At 45.0% G+C, this 18106-nt stretch overlaps 1 long non-coding RNA gene across 1 annotated transcript; it reads right to left on the minus strand.

Annotated features, from left to right (window-relative positions):
* Positions 1-2079: 2079 nt before the first annotated feature.
* Positions 2080-10150, minus strand: LOC308192302. The gene is made up of 4 exons (XR_013948709.1): positions 7012-10150; positions 5727-5914; positions 4827-5046; positions 2080-2860 (listed from the first exon to the last, which is right to left on the minus strand). It is a non-coding gene; the product is annotated as an uncharacterized lncRNA (long non-coding RNA).
* Between the last annotated feature and the right edge of the window lie 7956 nt (positions 10151-18106).

An 18106-nucleotide genomic window follows, 5' to 3' on the forward strand; every position in this document is an offset into this window, starting at 1 on the left:
GAAAAAAATAAAGTACATTGAAGTTTATGTGAAGCTCTGCACAACACACTTTATATTATACCCAAGAGCTCATGAACTCTGCCATTAAAACAGGGCTTGGTAATTCTGAGGAATTCTAAAATTTGTGTCTGAAACTACAATTGGAGACTACCTGTGATGAGTGATGGTGTAGCTGTCATTGTCAGGTGTTTACATTAAATTGTGTGGTTATAATTTCCAAAGAGCAGGGAGACACCTCACAGCGCTCAGGAAGAGGGATGTTTGCCCAGGTGATGGATCTTGGTGAGAGCTCAGCGCATTAGGATGTTTGTGGAAATTTTACCTGTGCAATACGCATTTCACTGTGGTTTATTTGTGCTGTCCCCCTAGCACACTCATCACTGTGGGATGTGGATGACTCTCAGTAATGTACTAAACTAACTAACTACCTGTCACGTGCATTTCTGACTCAGTTTTGTAGTCAAAAAGGAGAAGTCATCCCTCATTGATGGCCAGCTCAACATGTTCCCATGTGGATATGTTCTCTCTACTTTCGCTAAAAGTTTTAAACAACCAAGTAATGTCGATTCTGGTTTAAATAAATGCAGCAGGGACATAAACATGAAAATCTCTGTTCATAATAGCCTGGCCACAAAGTACACCATAAGCAAAGGGTGGATTTTCTTCTGTCAACGCAGTCATAGCCATTCTGGTGGCTGGGTGGCAATAAGGTGTGTTAGCCCGTGGGAAACCTGACCCGGGGTGTTCCCAGGCAGGGGAGCAAAATGAGGCCACACTGCCTGGGTATCTGCAGGGAGTCTGGTCATAAGACTCACTCTGCAAAATGTTATCTTCTAAAGTATTGGTGTCTGCTCAGGCTTTGGAAGACAGTGATCGGATTCCTCAGTTGCTTAAAAATTTGGTGTAATTCCTCCACGGAGAGAGGAACCAAAGCAGCTGTCTGCAAAATATCATCTACCAGCCTCAGACTTGCCTGGGAAGCCCACGTGGGTTATTCTGCAAATGGATCACTTGAAGAGACTGGGAAAAAACTGGCCAGCAGAGGTCAGATATGGTTCTGAACTCTCTGAGAGCAAAAGTTGTCCAGAGGTATTCATTAGGCTTGAAGTTTTCTCTCAGTGTTTGGGATGGAGTGTTGTTTGGTGCTTGTCTGCAGAGCTGCTCTGCCTGCCCTTGAGCCATTTCAGTTTACTGCTGCTGTGATTATGTTTCCATCATTATGGTATTTGCAGTGTTTCACTTCCTAATCACATTTTTTTAAGGTTAAATATCATATTTTGATTCTGAGGTGAAAATTAGGCTATGTGGAAAGTCATAATTTATAAACGACATGTAGAAATTTCCCTCTTTTTTTTTTCTTTCTTTCTTTTTCTTTTTCTTTTTCTTTTTCTTTTTCTTTTTCTTTTTCTTTTTCTTTTTCTTTTTCTTTTTCTTTTTCTTTTTCTTTTTCTTTTTCTTTTTCTTTTTCTTTTTCTTTTTCTTTTTCTTTTTCTTTTTCTTTTTCTTTTTCTTTTTCTTTCTTTTTCTTTCTTTCTTTCTTTCTTTCTTTCTTTCTTTCTTTCTTTCTTTCTTTCTTTCTTTCTTTCTTTCTTTCTTTCTTTCTTTCTTTCTTTCTTTCTTTCTTTCTTTCTTTCTTTCTTTCTTTCTTTCTTTCTTTCTTTCTTTCTTTTCCTTTCTGTGTCATTCCTCCCCCCTCCTTCCTCTTTTCTTCTCTTTTCCTGTCTGTCTCCCAGCTCCTCTTTCTCAGGCTCTCAGGCCTGTTTTGTGAACTTGGGTACACTGGATGACATAGTTACACCCACAGATTCACCCTCCCTAAAACCATTCACAGTTAGACTTGCCGCTGCATGTTGCTCTCCTTTCTGAAGCTGAACAAATTGCACAGAAAGAATTGAAACAACTTAGGTTTCCTTTCGAGAGTCTTCCAGCTGCCCCAGTAACCAAGCCCGAGTTATTCTGGACTATGCATTCTGCAGCTGGGCGGGCAGCACACGCTGCACAGAGGTGGGAAGCTGGGGTGGGCTTGTTGTAAGTGATAAACGGTGCTGGCATCCTGGGCAGGCTGCAGCACGGGCTTCCCAAGCTCGCCTGAAAGCATTAATGAGGAAAATGAAAGCAATGTGCTACTGTAAGCACCCGGTTTTATAGGTATAAGTGCCAGGTTACTGGTAAATATTATAACTAGAAGCCAAGGGCATCTACTTTTTGTATCTCCAATGACAGAATTGAAAACGCTTCTGATCCTCAGTGTGGCTTCCTTTACATTAACCTCCATCATATCTGCAGCTCTTTGTAAAAATATCTCCCAGCAATAGTTTTAAAAATCTCAGGGCACATTTCTACAGCAGCCATTTCCTACCTGGTTACGACTCAGCAGCTTTTGTAAGGCTTTAGGTGAACTAATATTTTTAGGAGAATACTCAGGCCAGGAAAAAAAGCACAGCAGGAAAGATATTTGTTCGATCTAGCTTTCCCCTCTAAAGCATGTTTTATTTGTGTTACACAATTCCCTGATGGACCAATGATGCCATATATGATGTCAAGAACTGGAAGAATTAGGAAGAATTAATCTGGAGGGTTAAACCTCCTGGGACATGTATTTCTGCTGCAAGTCACACTTCCAAAGCAACAGAGGAAGAGTACCCACAGTTCTGTGTCTCAGACAGTAAGGTTCGACACGGCTAAGAATGTCGTATCTAGAAATTTTAGAGCCTTGCCAAGGTCAGGGTGAGAGCCTTGCCAAGGTCAGAAAAGGAAGACAAGACTGTGCAGTGTGGTCAGCCAGGAAAACCTCTCTCTTCTCCACTTCTAGGCTGGTCTTCGTAGGCCATGCCTGAAGCACATACAAGATCCAGTGGACCTAATTAGTAAAAAAACAACTCCTGGTTGCAAGTAAAGGTCTGAAAATTACATTTCTAATAAGTGCCTGAATTGCAGGCTTTACTAATCCAGCACCTTAAACATAGATCTGAGTATTTCAATAGGGCTTATAATTGTATCTTATGCCTCTGCTAACAAAGGCTGTAAGTATGTGTGAAGAACAGGTCATATAATTTGCAGAAAGAAACATCTCTGTAAATGCCCAATTATACCTCTTAAACTGTGCTTGCCGGAGCCCTGGGCTATACTCCACTTATTGAATTTTTGTAAAACCTTGACATTACAGCTGCTTAAATCCATGCCAGGAGCAACACTGAATCTGTCAACCAAATTCATTGACGAAAATTAAAGATGAATGAAACCTCAGACAGCTTTTCAGTTTCAGTGGCCCTGCTTTGGTGTTGGAGATCCCGTGTGAGAGATCCAAAGGCCAGCTGAAGGATCATACCCTCTACTCATGTAATACATACAATAAATGTCACTAGTACAACATGTCTGGGTCAAACAGACAGAGCAAAGGGCCAGCCTGCTTGTGATTTTCTTCATGATATGAGGCCTCTGATCCTTCACCCTGAGCAAATCAGTGAAGTCCTGCCAGCCCAGGCCAGTATCTAAGCTTCAACTACATTAATCGCAAATATCTCCAGTACAATATTAGATGTGCTATCTGTGTAATTATCTAGATTTCCTTTGTAGTGTACCACCCACTATAGTTCTGGCTCTTTTACACAACTAGAAGAACAGTATCTTTTCATGGTTAGATAAATACTCCTAAGGTATCTTCAGGTTGGAAATATTGACTTAAAAATAATCCTGTGAGAATGACTATCCCACTTTCTTTTGGGAGAAAAAAAGGTTGTAGAAAAGGTGATCAAGTCATATGTTGACAGAAGAGTCATAAATGGCCATAAACAAAAGGAGTTTTGCCCTGATTTTTCTCCACAGAAAGTCTTTTGCCCTTCTCTGCATTTGTTAGACTACTAAAAGGATAAAATTCAGGATATGTTCTTTTTTCAGACCTCCCATTAAATGAAGACTTCTCATTCAAAACAGTTGGTTATTCTCAATTTCTAAAAACTGAGATGAAAAATAAATATTGCTCGTTCTATGAAGCTTGCAGTTGTGGGCCTTTGCTTTGGCAGTCATAAAACAAACAAGTCAAATATGCTTGGACACTGAAGATACCTTGGCATATTTTCTAGCTTATTCTCTCTCACAAGCGAGACAGTATTGTGGGGATGCAAAGTAATTTCAACTGTCTTTCTAGAATTCCTTTGCAGATGGAGAGTAATGAAAAATCTCCCCACTTCCTTGCGTGGTTTAGGGTTGCTGCACGCTGTTTGAACAGCTGCACTTGTCCCATCCCTGAAGGTGGCTGCAAGTCGGTGGAGGAGGAAACAATCCAAGTATATATCACTCAAAAGTGACAGACGGGATGAGCTATTGGTTTTCCCCACTGATAAATCCTTGTTTCTCTTTGGGATACTGAACGCGCTGTCATGACTCAGGAGACTGAGCAACTCATCATCGTGCTAAGCGTGTCTGTCATAGAACAGAAAAGCTTCTCTTCCTGCCTGGGCTCAAATTTCCTAATATACAGTTCTCTTTAAACTCCCAGGTTATCCAAGGAAGCACCATTTCTTCCACGAGAGGGAAACCTCGTCAGTCTACCATCGCGTTGCTACAAGACTGAAGTCCAGGTAATTCCCCACACGGCAAGCACACCCCCAAGCTGAGTTCTCGCGCAGAGGAGACTCTAACACACACTGCTTATTTGCACCAGGGAACCTTCCTGATGGACAGTGAGCATCTCTGTGGTGTGTTTGATTAAATCTGTGACAGGCATATGACAGTGAATTTAGGCACGTTGGGTTGGATCTGTGGTGTTGCCACCCATGCGGTCCACATCCCTTGCCCACTGTTCTGGGTCTCAGCCCATTGCTTACCAGCTTTCAGCTTTACTGGTCTCACTGGGACTCCCAGCTGGGGCTCATCAGGCACAGACTTCAGGTGGAATCATCTTCATCTGAATTTCAAAGCTGGTTTTAGGCTCTCTCTGTCGTCTGTGGTGTCAAAGGAACACTCCGAGGGGGTATTTTTCTCACTGAAAGGTAAACGTCAAAGGTAGATAAGAAGAAAAGTTTCCTGCGGGTTCCTATTTTCCCTCTAAAGATTATAAAGAATGCCCAGAAAAACAGCTGGTGATGAATTTTACATACCTGAATTTAAGCAGGGTGAGACGTATCTCTGTCTCTTAGCCCTTCACTGAAGCAGAGGCCACAAACCTGTCACAGCTCCCAGGTAGCACATCTTGATCATTTAAATACACTGAGAGCTATCTAGGGAAGGTGGGCAGTTTGTGGAGCCACACTGTACATTCGTAGGAGCACATTGAAAGCCCAGCACTTATACATCATTATAGGTAGATTTCATCCTGGGTTTCTGAATAGCCCTACTTTTCCTCTCAAAGATTAAAAAAAGGGAGATTCACATTGTTTAGAAAACAATAACCTTTATGAATGCTGTCGTATTTCCACCATCTCACCTACTGGAGGCCAGCAGAAACAACAGTCCCAGATTAGAGCAGTTCCTGTCATTCTGGCCTTCCCTCTCTGCTTCTCCCTGGCCAGTTACCACAGACCCTTCCTTCCCGCTTCCCCCACGGAAGTTCACATCTGAAAAGCTAGTTTGCACCAGGCAGTAAACATCTTTTCTGCCATTGTTTTAAAACCACAGAGGTTCAGCAACCCTCTGTGGCTGGTTCCATGCCATCACATTTTCCCTCCTCCTAGAAATCTAGCTTAAAATTGAGGCTAAAAAAATAGCAAAGGCCTCCCCCCACTTACATTTACAGGGTGACATTTGTGGTGAAGTTTGTAGACTCCAAGGTAATTTCCAGCAGCTGAGGGACCAGAGGGATCTGCCCAGAACCCCCAGGAGAAAGGTGAGCTGGGGGAATTGACATCACGTCACAGTGCCTTCTGAGGGCAAAATAGACTATCGAATCCTGGCTTTAATACAGTCATCTGAAAACCTGGAGAAAAGTAATCTTTTCTTTAAGAAATGATATATCTTTGGTCAGATATAAATTGAATTTCGCACATGTATACTGAATATTCCTTCAGTTTAAAGAATCTGTGAATGTATAGGCTGCACAGGAAGATGTGCAGAGAAAGCTTTACCCTAAAAACTTGTCGGAGGATCACCAAAATAGGGAAAAGTTCTAGTTTTAAGAAAAACATTGAAGTAACAATACAACTGTGCAGTCTGTTTTACCATGCATTTCTCATATATTCAAAGTCCTTGTCAACAAGTCTTCAAAGATTTCAGAGCCATCTATGGTGTACCATGTTAAGTACTGACAACGTATGTATATATACATAAATATATATATATAAATACATATATATATATATATAATGGGCATTTAGTTCCTGGCACAATAATTTGGGTATGGGATCTTGAATGAATGACAGTTCTAAATCAAAATCCTTAAGTCAATTACATTCGTGTTTCAAAGACATTTTAAAATCTGAATCTGAGTTCAGATCTGAACTATACCACCATACTGCCAGACTGGACTTCCTACAATTCCCATTATAAATGCCACATACACTTTGGAATATACCGTGATTTAAATCAGCAACTAGAAAGCAAAGCAAAAGGTATTTTTTGAAAAACTGACAGAGATAAATAGGATATTTTTATATGTAGAGATAAATCCTTTTATCCTATTTTGCAATATTTGATTTATATAACAACTAAAAGGCTATTTTACATCATAAAAGAAGGCTAAAAAGGCAAAACTAACCAGAGCTGACCATAGCTGAAAAACAGGAAAGCCACTGGGGAAAGAGAAAAAAGGAATTCTAGTTATTTCACATAACAGATGGCAGCATAACAGAAAGCAGCTGATGTTGGTAGCCTAAGGGAATTTTCCTGTGTCAGAAGAAAAATAAAATTTAGGATATACAGCACCCCCCATTAAATGAGTTCCATAAAAAGAGTGTTTTATTTACATATACATGTACAGACATAGACATATAGATGTATATGAACTTGCACGTAGTTGTATACACATTGCGTTTAGAAGGAAAAGAGAAAAAATACATATATTTATATTTTCCTTACCTGCTACAAAGGGTATATTGCTCCTTTCTTTGGAGCACCTCATAGCTCTCATTCTCTCCAAAACTTAGCCTTTCTCTTCTACCTTCTAGGGCTCTCTACATGTACATCTATATCCTCATTTGGGTTCCCATTTCCCTGTACTCCCTCTCTCCTACACCTCAGTTTTATTCTGCCACCGAAGCTAGTGTCCTGTATGCATCACACCCTGCTACTCCCCTCCTTTTTCCATGCTACCCTTCTGCCTGGAAATACACCTTACCGTAGAAAGCAAATCTCTCCTGGCACACAGGTTGTACCAAGCCTGCTAGGGCAGACCCATCAGACAAGAAGTGCTGCACCCCGTCTTTCCGAGCTGCCTCTGCATATGCAGAGAGCTTTCAGGGTGAATTGTGTTGCCTGTTCAGACCAGAGATATTTAATGTATGACCTCTGGTGTCTGTATGTCTTGCCTGGGCACTTTGTGGCTCACTTGCAATGACCCTTTTTTCCAAGAACAGTGGATGAAATATTCTGAGCAGTGGCACCTCTCTCCCACTCAGTGTGTCCTCAAACACACACGTCTTGCTAGGCTTAAGGTTTGTGATAGGGATAAGACAAACCATTAAGGCAAGTGACTTGATTTGCCTCACCAGGAGATCCTACGGGGCTAAGCACCATAAAACATAACTAAGAGACCTGCATCGGAGTATTTTATCTGAATAAGATCTGCAATGTACAGAGGAACTTAAGCTGCAGTGAGGAAACCTGAAAAAGGACAGCACAGAAGACAGAAAGGACAATAATAATAATATCTTGCAAAGGCGTGTACTAGTGCTGCTGGGAGCTTGATGGGCTCAAGAGATTTTGGGATGCAGGCATACAAACATGCAGGTACTGAGCCAGTGCCACTTGACCTAGCACTGAGCACGCCTCTGTTGTCACTGGTAGGACAATAAGTAGCAACCATTTTTCCTGACTACGTCACTGCCCCAAAGTAGCAAAACAATTATTATTAACTACATTCATTATTCACTACAAGCTACCTAAAGGAATTTTCCAAGCACCAGCCTAAATCAATTGTTCACTGTTGTTGAAATCAATATGTTTTGTTTTGTTTTGTTTTTTCCCATGGATTCAAGTAGAAGTAAATCAAGCCCTGAGGCCTTTGGAATAACAAAACAAACAAACAAAAAACAAACAAACAAACAAAAAAACAACCAAACAAGCAATAACAACAACAAAACACAAAAACAACCAAAGAAGGAAGCTTTATCTTGTTGAGAATTGTGTTTCTAGGACTCTGAAAAATATGATGTTTTAGAAGCCTAGGAAGAAAATAGATGGGATCAGAATAAAAGTTTTGATGCCCGTACTCCTAAATGGGAATTTCTTTCACCTAAATCCCAATAAATCATTGGCTGAAGCACATTATGCTCTGCTCTAAATTCCATTCTCAGCTGTGTGATTCTCATCCCAGATCTTATCCATCACTGAGATAAGGGATGAGCACACAGGTAGGTGGTGTAGCTGGCCATTTCCAAGTAGAAAGGATGAATCAATGTGATCCCTAGCAGCAATGCTTCACATGACAATTGCAAGGTTACACCGGCTCAAAGCTGACGTATCAGAGCAGAAAACATGACAAACACCAAACATGGGGTGTTTCTTTCCCCAGTGGTTAATTTTTCCACTCACTTTTTCACTTTTCTCCCCATTTGTTTCACTTCTTTACTTTTTTTTTTTTTTACTTTTTTTTTCCCCAGTTCAACTAGAAAACCACTTGGAAACAACATTTTGGTTGTTTTTGAATGATATTGCTGATAAAAATTGTGTCAATTTTCCAGAAAGAAAGAGAAAAAGGAAGCATAAGATGGACTATTTTTTAATGTCTCTCTCTCAAAAAAAGGCTAATTCACTTACTTGAAAATGTTGAGGATCAAATTCTCCTCCTAAGATATAACATAATCACATTTGCTTGATAGATTAAATACTGGTGAAGAGAATTGTTTGGGAAAGAGCCAACATCAGATATATTTATGGAAGTCCTTGAGAAACCAGATTTTTGGTGAAAGAGGAAGGGGACAACCTAGGCAGAGCAGTAGAGGACTTAAGCAAAGAAAAAGAAAAAAAAAAAGCTCTCATGTTTATTCCTATCTGGATCTTCAAAACTTGTCATCCTAGATATATTTAGGTCTCCCAAGTTCTGTAAGCAAAGGGGCACCTTCTCTTCCTCTTCCCTCTTGCACCAGCATCCATTACTAGTGTTTACTGGGGAAGGATGCCACAGTCCGAGTGCCTGAGCCACTAGCTCACTAGTCCACAGGAATCTCTGCAATATAGATAACTAAAGTATTTTGAAGTTTGGTCCTGGGTGTTTGGTATGCAGCCTTGTGCCAAGAGAGTGTGGTCTGGATTTTTTACACATGCCATTTGGTTTGACCCCACGCAGGCAGAGACAGGTCCTGAAGCTTGTCCATAGTGCCAGATTTACACAGGGCACCACAATGCTTGGATCTTACTTTTGTCTCACTCCCACCTCCAAAAACCAGGCATCTGTATAGGAACGGATCAAATGCTGATCATTTTAACAGCTAACAGGTTTGGAAGTGACACCCACAGCCAGATCTGTGGATGGCACACTCTGGTCTGCCAAAACAAATCGTGGTGCAGAGCGCCGGCTGTGCTGCCCCTACAGAGTGCAGCCCTAAGCTAGGACGTACTTTTCTCTTTTATTTGCTTTTTCTCATGAGTAGAAGATTGAAACAAACCCTTCCACACCTGATCAGAGTGAGTCAGGCCAGCCGAGCAAGTCCAGGCTGGCAAACACTATCTGATGTGGATCCTAAAGAAAATCTCCTCTGCAGCACGTTGAATAGCTGCAGAAATAAGTGTTGCAAAGGCTGCCATCTGGTCCACGTGTGTGTATTCTGGCTTTTGAATGGGACAGGGTAAGAATTGCTCTTACTTTCCTAGGTTTCAGCAGATGCTTTGAGCAGAGTTGCAGTTCTCACGTTGTATGCTCCAGCTGCCAGCACGGCTGTAGTGCACCATCTGTAGCACCACCAGCCACGAGGAATCACAAGGATTCCCCGAAATGACGAGCATTGCAGTAAAACTACCCCTAGAAAGCATTCAAAGCATAGTGACTCTGCCTAGCTTATGCAGATATTAAGGAGGCTGCCTGGGACAGCAGTCCATGAAACCGTGGAGGAGCTGGTGTCTGTGATGCTGCTAGATGTAAAAGGGAGCAAGAATGCAAGCAAAGGGGCAGACGAGTGAGAAAAACCTAACTGGGAAGATGCTTGAGGGTGATGGCTTCCAAATCAGATCGCTGTCATTTTACAGAGCTATCATAAGAAGTTAGTTGATTTTATTTCCAGTGAAAGACTTAATGAGAAGGTCCTTGTGAAATGGCAATGGCTGACTCCGTTAGGTCGATAAAATACAGCTGGAGCCTGTTTTAGGGGTAATGAGCTGAGAAATGGCATAGACAGAAACTATGCCTGACTGTGAAGCAATGGCAGCTCCTTCTCCTCTTCTGCTCTGTCATCTTTTTCCTGACTTCTCTATTTTGTTTCCTTTCCCTTTGCTTGGTCTTAATGAGTGATGCTGAATTACTTCCAGTATGTCACAACTGTCACAGGTGTTGTCTTCCAGTTCGCCTTTCGTTTCCCTTATTACACCCACGATTAACATGCATTAGGAAGGCTGCACAGATAAATCTCCTGCAATCTTCTGTGCAGATCAGATACTAAAATCCTTGCTTTATTTACCACATTTCGACACATTTATGTTCCTTAGATATATTTTATCTCTTTCTTGCTAAATCACACTGCAACATTTTAATCTCCAAGTGAAAGGTCGGTTCCATCAGATTAAGCAAACAGCACTGAAAGCACTGAAAATGGGAGTGAGTGAATTTGTCCTGCATGGAAATTGGAGAGGGTGAGCTGGCAGTCCTTCACCATTTCTAATTGTAATGTGAAATCTGAATTCTCATTTCACATCTTATTTTCAGTAGTCCCCATTTGGGGACAGTTCTCAGACACAGAATCTGTACTGGCAGAAAAATGGAGAAGACAGAAACGTCTTTCTAATTTCAAAATTTCATAAACATCTGGAAAACAACACAGACGAACAAAAAGTAAGGATTCTTGTCGGAGTTCTCTATCACTTCCTGCCACTAAAAATGCAGTCACAAGTTTTCCTCATGCTTTCTGCAAATCTCTCTCCCCTAAACCAGACCGTGCTTCATCCTGTCCTCTCTCTTCTGACTCCTTCTCCAGGCAGGCCCTGGGCAGTCTGATGAAGCCGATACCCAGGGGACAGGAATTTGGTTGACTTTTCAGCAGGCTTCCTTCCTCTGGAGTCCAGAAGAGTCGTGAGATGTGGGTAGTGCAAGAGGAGTGTTGCACATTCAGAAAATCTCACCCTCAAGACTTTTTTTTTCCCCTTTTGACCATGATTTCTCTGCTCTGTCATTGACATAATAAAGCCTATAATAAAGCCATCGTTGGCTGCCACCAGTGATGCCAAAGCCACTTAGGAGCTAACAACTCCATCTGGCAGTCGTCCTGCTGTCATTTGGGGTTTTCTACTTGGTCACCTTGTGTTGGGCCTCTGTGTGGCTGGTCCCCTCACGTTGAAATCCCCAAACTTGGAGTTTAAGCCTGTCTTTCCACCTACATTTCAGTCACTTGAGACATCCTGTGGGGTTGAAGCCAGGATGAGTAACCCAGATGTCTCTGCATCCTGCCTCTCCTTTGGCACAGTGTTTATCAAAACAGCTCTCCTCCCAGAAGACATCGCCTGGGGTTCGTGCAGCCTGGGGGCATCAGGGCTGGCTTGCTAGCAGGATAACCGTAGCTCCTCGCTGTGAGTGGGGCTGAGTCACGCTCCCCTTCCTCCAAGGTGCAGGGGCAAGAAACTGAACCCACAAAAGGCAAAGCATTTTGGAGCTGCAGGGTAGAGTATTACATCAAAAGAGAAAAATGGGGAAGCGTGGTGATCTCTTACAATCATACAGCCCAACGATGGGTGGCTCAGTTCTGGCCAGGAGCGTGAGGCAGGCAAAGCTACATCCTGAACACATGGGTTCAGCTTTGGTTTTGGATGCAAATGTATCTAGTCATGCTGCTGTGTCTGGCAGTCCCTCCTTTCAGCTTCCACCAGAGAAGACTGGATTACCAAAGTCGTTCCTGTTGGGCTTCTCCTTTCCTCTCTCCCTGCTCTTCTTGCTTTTTCATTAGCTGCTCTGCTATTCCAAGGCCTTGCACACAGGCTTGCTTAGGAGTGCTGCTCTTCTTTATTGTTGTGATACAACGACACAGACAGTCCTGGCCATAGACAAGGTCTCTGATGTCATAAGCTGCTTCACCAATTTTTCATTTCTAGAACTCATTTGGGTACCAGGGGACTGAGCAATCTGTGGGGTTTCTGAAGGAAGCACAGTCACAAACCCAGGATGACACCAGCCTTTTCTGTACTCTGCCCAAGCTTCGTGACAGCAGCGTCAGGAGAAATTATTTATAGTCCTGGACACTGCTCACTTTTGGTTTGGATGCAGTCCCTCCAGTGTGCCTCTGCAGTGAGGTTTGGTGGTTTGAGCACAATTTAAAAGCCAGAGATGTCTGATCCCAGCTGTGCTACTAACCCCTTGTGTGGCCCTGGGTGAACCTTGTGGTGTGTCAGCATCCCCAGCTGTAAAACTGGGCTGTAGCTCCTGCTCACCTCCGTGTGGGTGCTGAAAGGGCTGATTAATTTATGTTTGCAAGGAGCTTTTGATATGCAGAGCACCAAGTGTGGTTAGCATGATTAGGACCCTCTTATGGAGCCTGTGCATGAGGTTGTCTCATGAAAGATACGGGGGAAAAAAAAAGGTGAGGAAACCCAAGCGAGCTCCCTAGGAGCTGCGTACCTCCTAGAGCACGCAGGCAGATGCTGGGTGCTCAGCCTGTGGGGTACAGCTGTGGTCTGAAAGCTTTTCTTTGTATGAGGTGTTACTGCTGGTATTGCTCCGGGAGCAGCAGAACAAAACCAGGGACCCACAGCACCTGATGAACACACAGCAGAAGGCACCCTGTGCTCTGAAAGGACAGGTAGGCCAAGGGAAGGAGAGCGTACCTGGAAGAGCACCCCTTGCCCGTGGTGAAGCAGCAGGCTCACATTTCATGGAGGCTATAATTTTGCCTGCTGACGCTGCTAGAGCCTAATAACCGAGCTGGGAAGGGATTTTTTACGCCGTCCGAGGCATTCCTGATCCCCCTCCACATCTAGTGAAAACTTAATAGCGTGAGAAAATGCCTTCCTGTGGCGTACTGTAAACCACATGGAGACCAGCAGCAGATGGAGGGGCACGACGGAGGGGCTCCACCAAGATGCCCCCATCCCCGCCACAGAATGGAAACAGAAGGAAAGGGCACCTTCGTAGGGCGCAGCCTGCAGCCAACGGGGGTGAAAAATTGCGGAGGGTGCTAGCTGTCGGCGCTCAGAGGAGCGCACATAAAGGCAGGGGGAGAGCTGCTCCCCCGAAGCTGCTCCCCCGTCCAGCTGGTAGCAGTTAAGATTCCTGCAGGAGCCAGGAGCTGCAAAGTTAACACATCTGAGAAGTTTCCCGGTGCCTGAAGTCAGGCCGTGGCAAACAATGCTCGCTGGGCTGAGCAGGCTCTGCTCGGGCGCTTTTATTGCGCTTGGACCGGTTTCAAGCTCTGCTCTGTGATTAATTGCACTTTAAAAAATAAAGTTCAAAACACTTCCCAGGAAGTCTGGGGAGGACGGAGAGCTTCAGTGGCACCAGGAGCTCGGTGCGGGGTGCAGTTTTTCCTGAGATACGGCTTGCATTAGCTGCAGCCTGACTTGAGATAAGACCTTTCAACCCCGCGTTACACCACGGAGAGGGTGCTGGGCAGTTTTGTGTCTCTCCTCCTCCCAAGCCACCCTGATGTCTGCCAGACACTGCGGGGTGGCAGCAGGTTTGGCAAAGCTTTCTCCCCCCATCTTGTTTTTGCAGTTAGCTAGGGCTGGGCCAGGCCTGTAGCTGTCATATGCCCCATGGAAATTACTGTGAGGGAGAGAAGAGCCTCGTGCCCTTCCCTTAAAGAGCAAAGGAAAATGTTTCAGGGTGGGGGGAGGAAGAGCTTGGGAGAAAAAAGACATTTCAGAGGAGTTGGAGCTACAGGAGGGGTTCCTCTTGCTGTATGATGATGGTGGAGAGGACTCAGAAGAGGAGGACAGTGGGTACTTTGTGCGTACCGGGATGTAAGAAGGCTGGGACTCCTTGCTGTGAAAAGGAGAATATATTTGGGGTGGAGGAGGTGCTGGTACTAATGGTGGAGGAGCACAAATTACACTCCCTGAGAGGAACTGGCATGGGCTGAGCAGAGACCTGGAAACCAGGGTCACGGTAACTCATTAACACATAACGAAAGGGCCTGTGCAGGGCTGCTGCACATCCTTCACCACCCCTCCGGGGCATCCACGTGAGATAGCGAGGGGTAAAACTCACACATCCACAAAAACGGCCCCACTGCGGGAGCTGGGGAGGTTCCTGGCCGACGACGATCTGAGCGAGCTCCCTGTTCCCTGCAAAAGACAGAGGTCATTTTTTGTACAAAAAAGTCAGCAGGATAAACAACAGAAGATGTGCTGAACTGCTGGAAAATACCACAGGCAGGCAGCAAGCGGGGGGCCGCAGGCACCCTGTGCTTGTCTTGGCAGTGTCTGCACAGGGACAGCATGGTACACACAACACGGTGGGTTGCATGGATGCAATGCAATGTAACGCATAAATAAATAAATAAATAGATAGATAGATAGATAATAAAAACAAACAAACGAACAAACAAAAAAACACAAACAAAAAAAAAAGAGGTCCTGATGCCACCAAGCATCCCTGGATACAACACAATGAAGTACAAAAGAGGTTTCAGCTGCCTGAGAACCAGACAGCAGATTTGTCATCCTGTGGGCTTGCGGTGGGCTCTCGGCATCCCGGGGCTTATGGCATTTACCTCCTCTATCTGGTATGTCTGAAAAAACACCCGGATTGGTAACCATCGAGGCGGGCGCTCTGCTGGTCTGTTTTACAGCACAGCCAAAGCGCCGTTCCCCGTCTCCTCCCACCTCCTTCACTTCCTCTGCTACACTTTTCATCGTGTCTCAAGTTAGGACCTGATTCTGCAAATCACTTAACTGTTTGCTCAACTGTGAAACACTGCGAGTCATCGGTGTGCAAGCAGAAGGGCAGCCGGCTCTGTGCAAAGCTCGTCGGGCACAGCAGGGCTGCGCAGCACTGCAGGCCCTGATTGGGACGGTCTCCTCCAAGCTCCTGCTTCCAGTGATTTTTTGGCGGTGATGAGGCTGAGGGTGCTCTGTTTGCAATGCTACTGTACGATTTCATGGTTCGTTTGCACCTCCTGATGCTTCTGCAGTCTCATTTTGCCTCTTTGCTTCATCCGCAACCTCTTTGCTCTGTTTCCCCCAGCACCCCAGGGCTGGGCACAGGGCTGGTGGCACGGGGCACCTGCAGGCCAGTGCCCCACTGATGCAATGGCACGGCGTGCACGGCGGGCTCTGTGCTCACCGCTCACCAGCAAGAGCTTCCACATCATGGAGTTGTGTATTTTTAGCTGGTTATCCATCACACACACAGCTCATCAAGGCGAGGTCCGGAGGGCACAGGCCATTGGGCGGACAAGGCTCCTTTGGAAATGTTTTTCTGCTGAAAAGGGTCCAGAGAGGAGGATTCGCAGAGAGGCTGACCCCATTCAGAGCCCGGCTCCTGTCTCCCTCTCTGCAAATCCCTAGGCTGGATTTCCGTGTGTTTCAGCAGCAGCAGGGCAGCATCACAGCAGAATGCCCGGGTACCTGCTAGGTGTTGGTACAGCACCGTGCACAGCCGTGCCCCTTGGCACTACCACCGTGCTGGCAGCCATGGCAGAAATAACACCAGTGACAGCTCCAAAACCAGGGCACTTGGCTCCTAGCTTCTTTCTCTCTCCCCCTCCTCCACCCTTCAGATACCTGAAGCCCTGAAGGCACGAGTCCCCATGGATTGAGGCTACGTTGGATGCTGCTTTACATATATATCAAATAATGGATTAATAAGGGAGGGATTTTCCCGGGGCTCAAATCAAGCTTCTTACCAGCGGCATTCTATCAGCAATCACTACACACATGTAAAATTGCAGGTGGAGCAAGCCCACACATGGAAACACCACTCTTTGCAAGCAAGAAATTACCGCGCTATTTTGTTTTCCTTCTTCGTGTTCCTCTTAGGAATTTCCTTCTGCTTCCACGCTCTATCTTCTGACCAAATTTCATCATGGGCTGACGGAGGAATACGCGTGGGAAGCTCCCAGTGCCTCCCTGCACAGCCTCCCCTCCTGCTGCCTGGGTGCCGAGCCCATGCCACTGCTCACAAAATGTCACACGTTTCACCTGTGAGCCAGTGACGTGCCCGGCTGCTCCTGCTGTGGCTTGTACCTGGTTCAGGTGCCTTTTTAAAAATTTTTTTCCCCTTCTCCTTCTGATTCAGTGCCTGATTTAGGTGGCTGATGGCTTCTTGCTGCCGTTAGTCACAGCCCCGCTGTTAACTCGCCACCTTTCCAGGGGTGGGGAAGGGACGAGTGGCTGGAGGCAGAGGACTTGGCCTCCTCTGGGTGACACGGAGCATTTGGCAATCGGGGGCGGGCAGGTCTGGGAGGAATTAATCACCGTGCGATTTCTTGGCACCTCGGCCCCGCTGGTAACATCTGCCTTAGCGTCTCAAACATGACGTGCTCCAAACGGGTCCTGAGCTCTGGGGAGAAGTGTGAGCACCAGCACGCTGGGGGAGCAGGCTCTGCTAGGTGCATGTGGCAGTGAACTCCTTGTGCCACGGGGGACTTTCTGAGTACTTAGCCAGGTCCGGGGCATTTGGGAACCCCTCCTCAGCAGCAGAAGCTGCCAGCCTGTATACACGTGCCACACTTTGGGGCCGGCGTTGTCCAACGTGGGCCATAAGCAGCCCTGCTGACATCTGCTGAAGATTTTCCTGTTTTCAGGAAGGTCTGCTGCCTTCTTACCGACAGCAGCCAGCTGCTTCTTCCACCGCAGCACACAGAAACCAGATATCCTAACCACGCGATTGCATTTTTTTTCGTGATGTTTACCTGGGATTTCGGCCAGATTGGCACAGAAAAGTGGTTTCTGAGACCAGAATTTGGGACAGTGATAATCTAATCTGACCTCCTATGTAACCCAGGTCAGGGAGTTTAACATGGTAATTCCTGCAAGGGAAGAAATTAGTCTTCCTGGCTGCGCAGTGAACTCTGCTCAGCCCAGCAATTTGTGGTCGAATTAGGTATATTCAGACTCAGGGCTGAAGCAATGATGATTTTTCATCTCCCTTGGTGGATAAAGGTCTGGTTTGTTGCGTTAGATTTTCTCCCTGGCTACATTCGAGCAATGTTAAATTGGATTAGAGGAATTACACCCCACATGGTAGAGGTACAATTTGTATGTATACAAAAATATTGCACCACTAATAACTTGACCCTGCAAATTCTCGGGTAAAATGGACAGCGATTATGAATGCAGTGATTTCCTGCAGATGACTGTGAGCTATTTCTGCACACTGTTGTGATTCAGAGGCTGTAGGAGCTGGGTGCAGATAATACAAGGGGAAGTTTATGACTTCCTCCTCCACTTTACCCCCCTGATGCTGCTTCTCTCCTACCTCCACTTCTGATTTTATTTTGGTTATATGTTTATTTGTGAGTCCTGTTTTTTTTTTTGTTGTTTTTGTTTGGTTGGTTGTTTTTTGTTGTTGTTGTTTTTGTTTGTTTTTGGAGGGATGCTGGCTATGTTTGGTGGAGTCTCCACTTCTGAAAATTAAGTAATATTCTCCCACAGTCTGTTTTTATCAGATCCCATCTCTTGCATAATCTGAGAAGGAAAGGCAAATTGGCTAGAGAAAGGAGAAGGCTGAGTGTTCAAAGCCTCAGAGATCTCAATCTGACACCACCACTTGTTAAATGGCCAACAGGAGGTCACTCTTGATCAGAGTCCTTCCAGCAGAAAGTTTTTCCAGGGACTGCTCCTTGCTTGCCACTTGGGATCAATGAGTCCATATCAA

The sequence above is a fragment of the Anser brachyrhynchus genome (assembly GCF_964034855.1).
Source record: "Anser brachyrhynchus genome assembly, chromosome: 3".
Lineage (NCBI taxonomy): Eukaryota > Metazoa > Chordata > Aves > Anseriformes > Anatidae > Anser > Anser brachyrhynchus.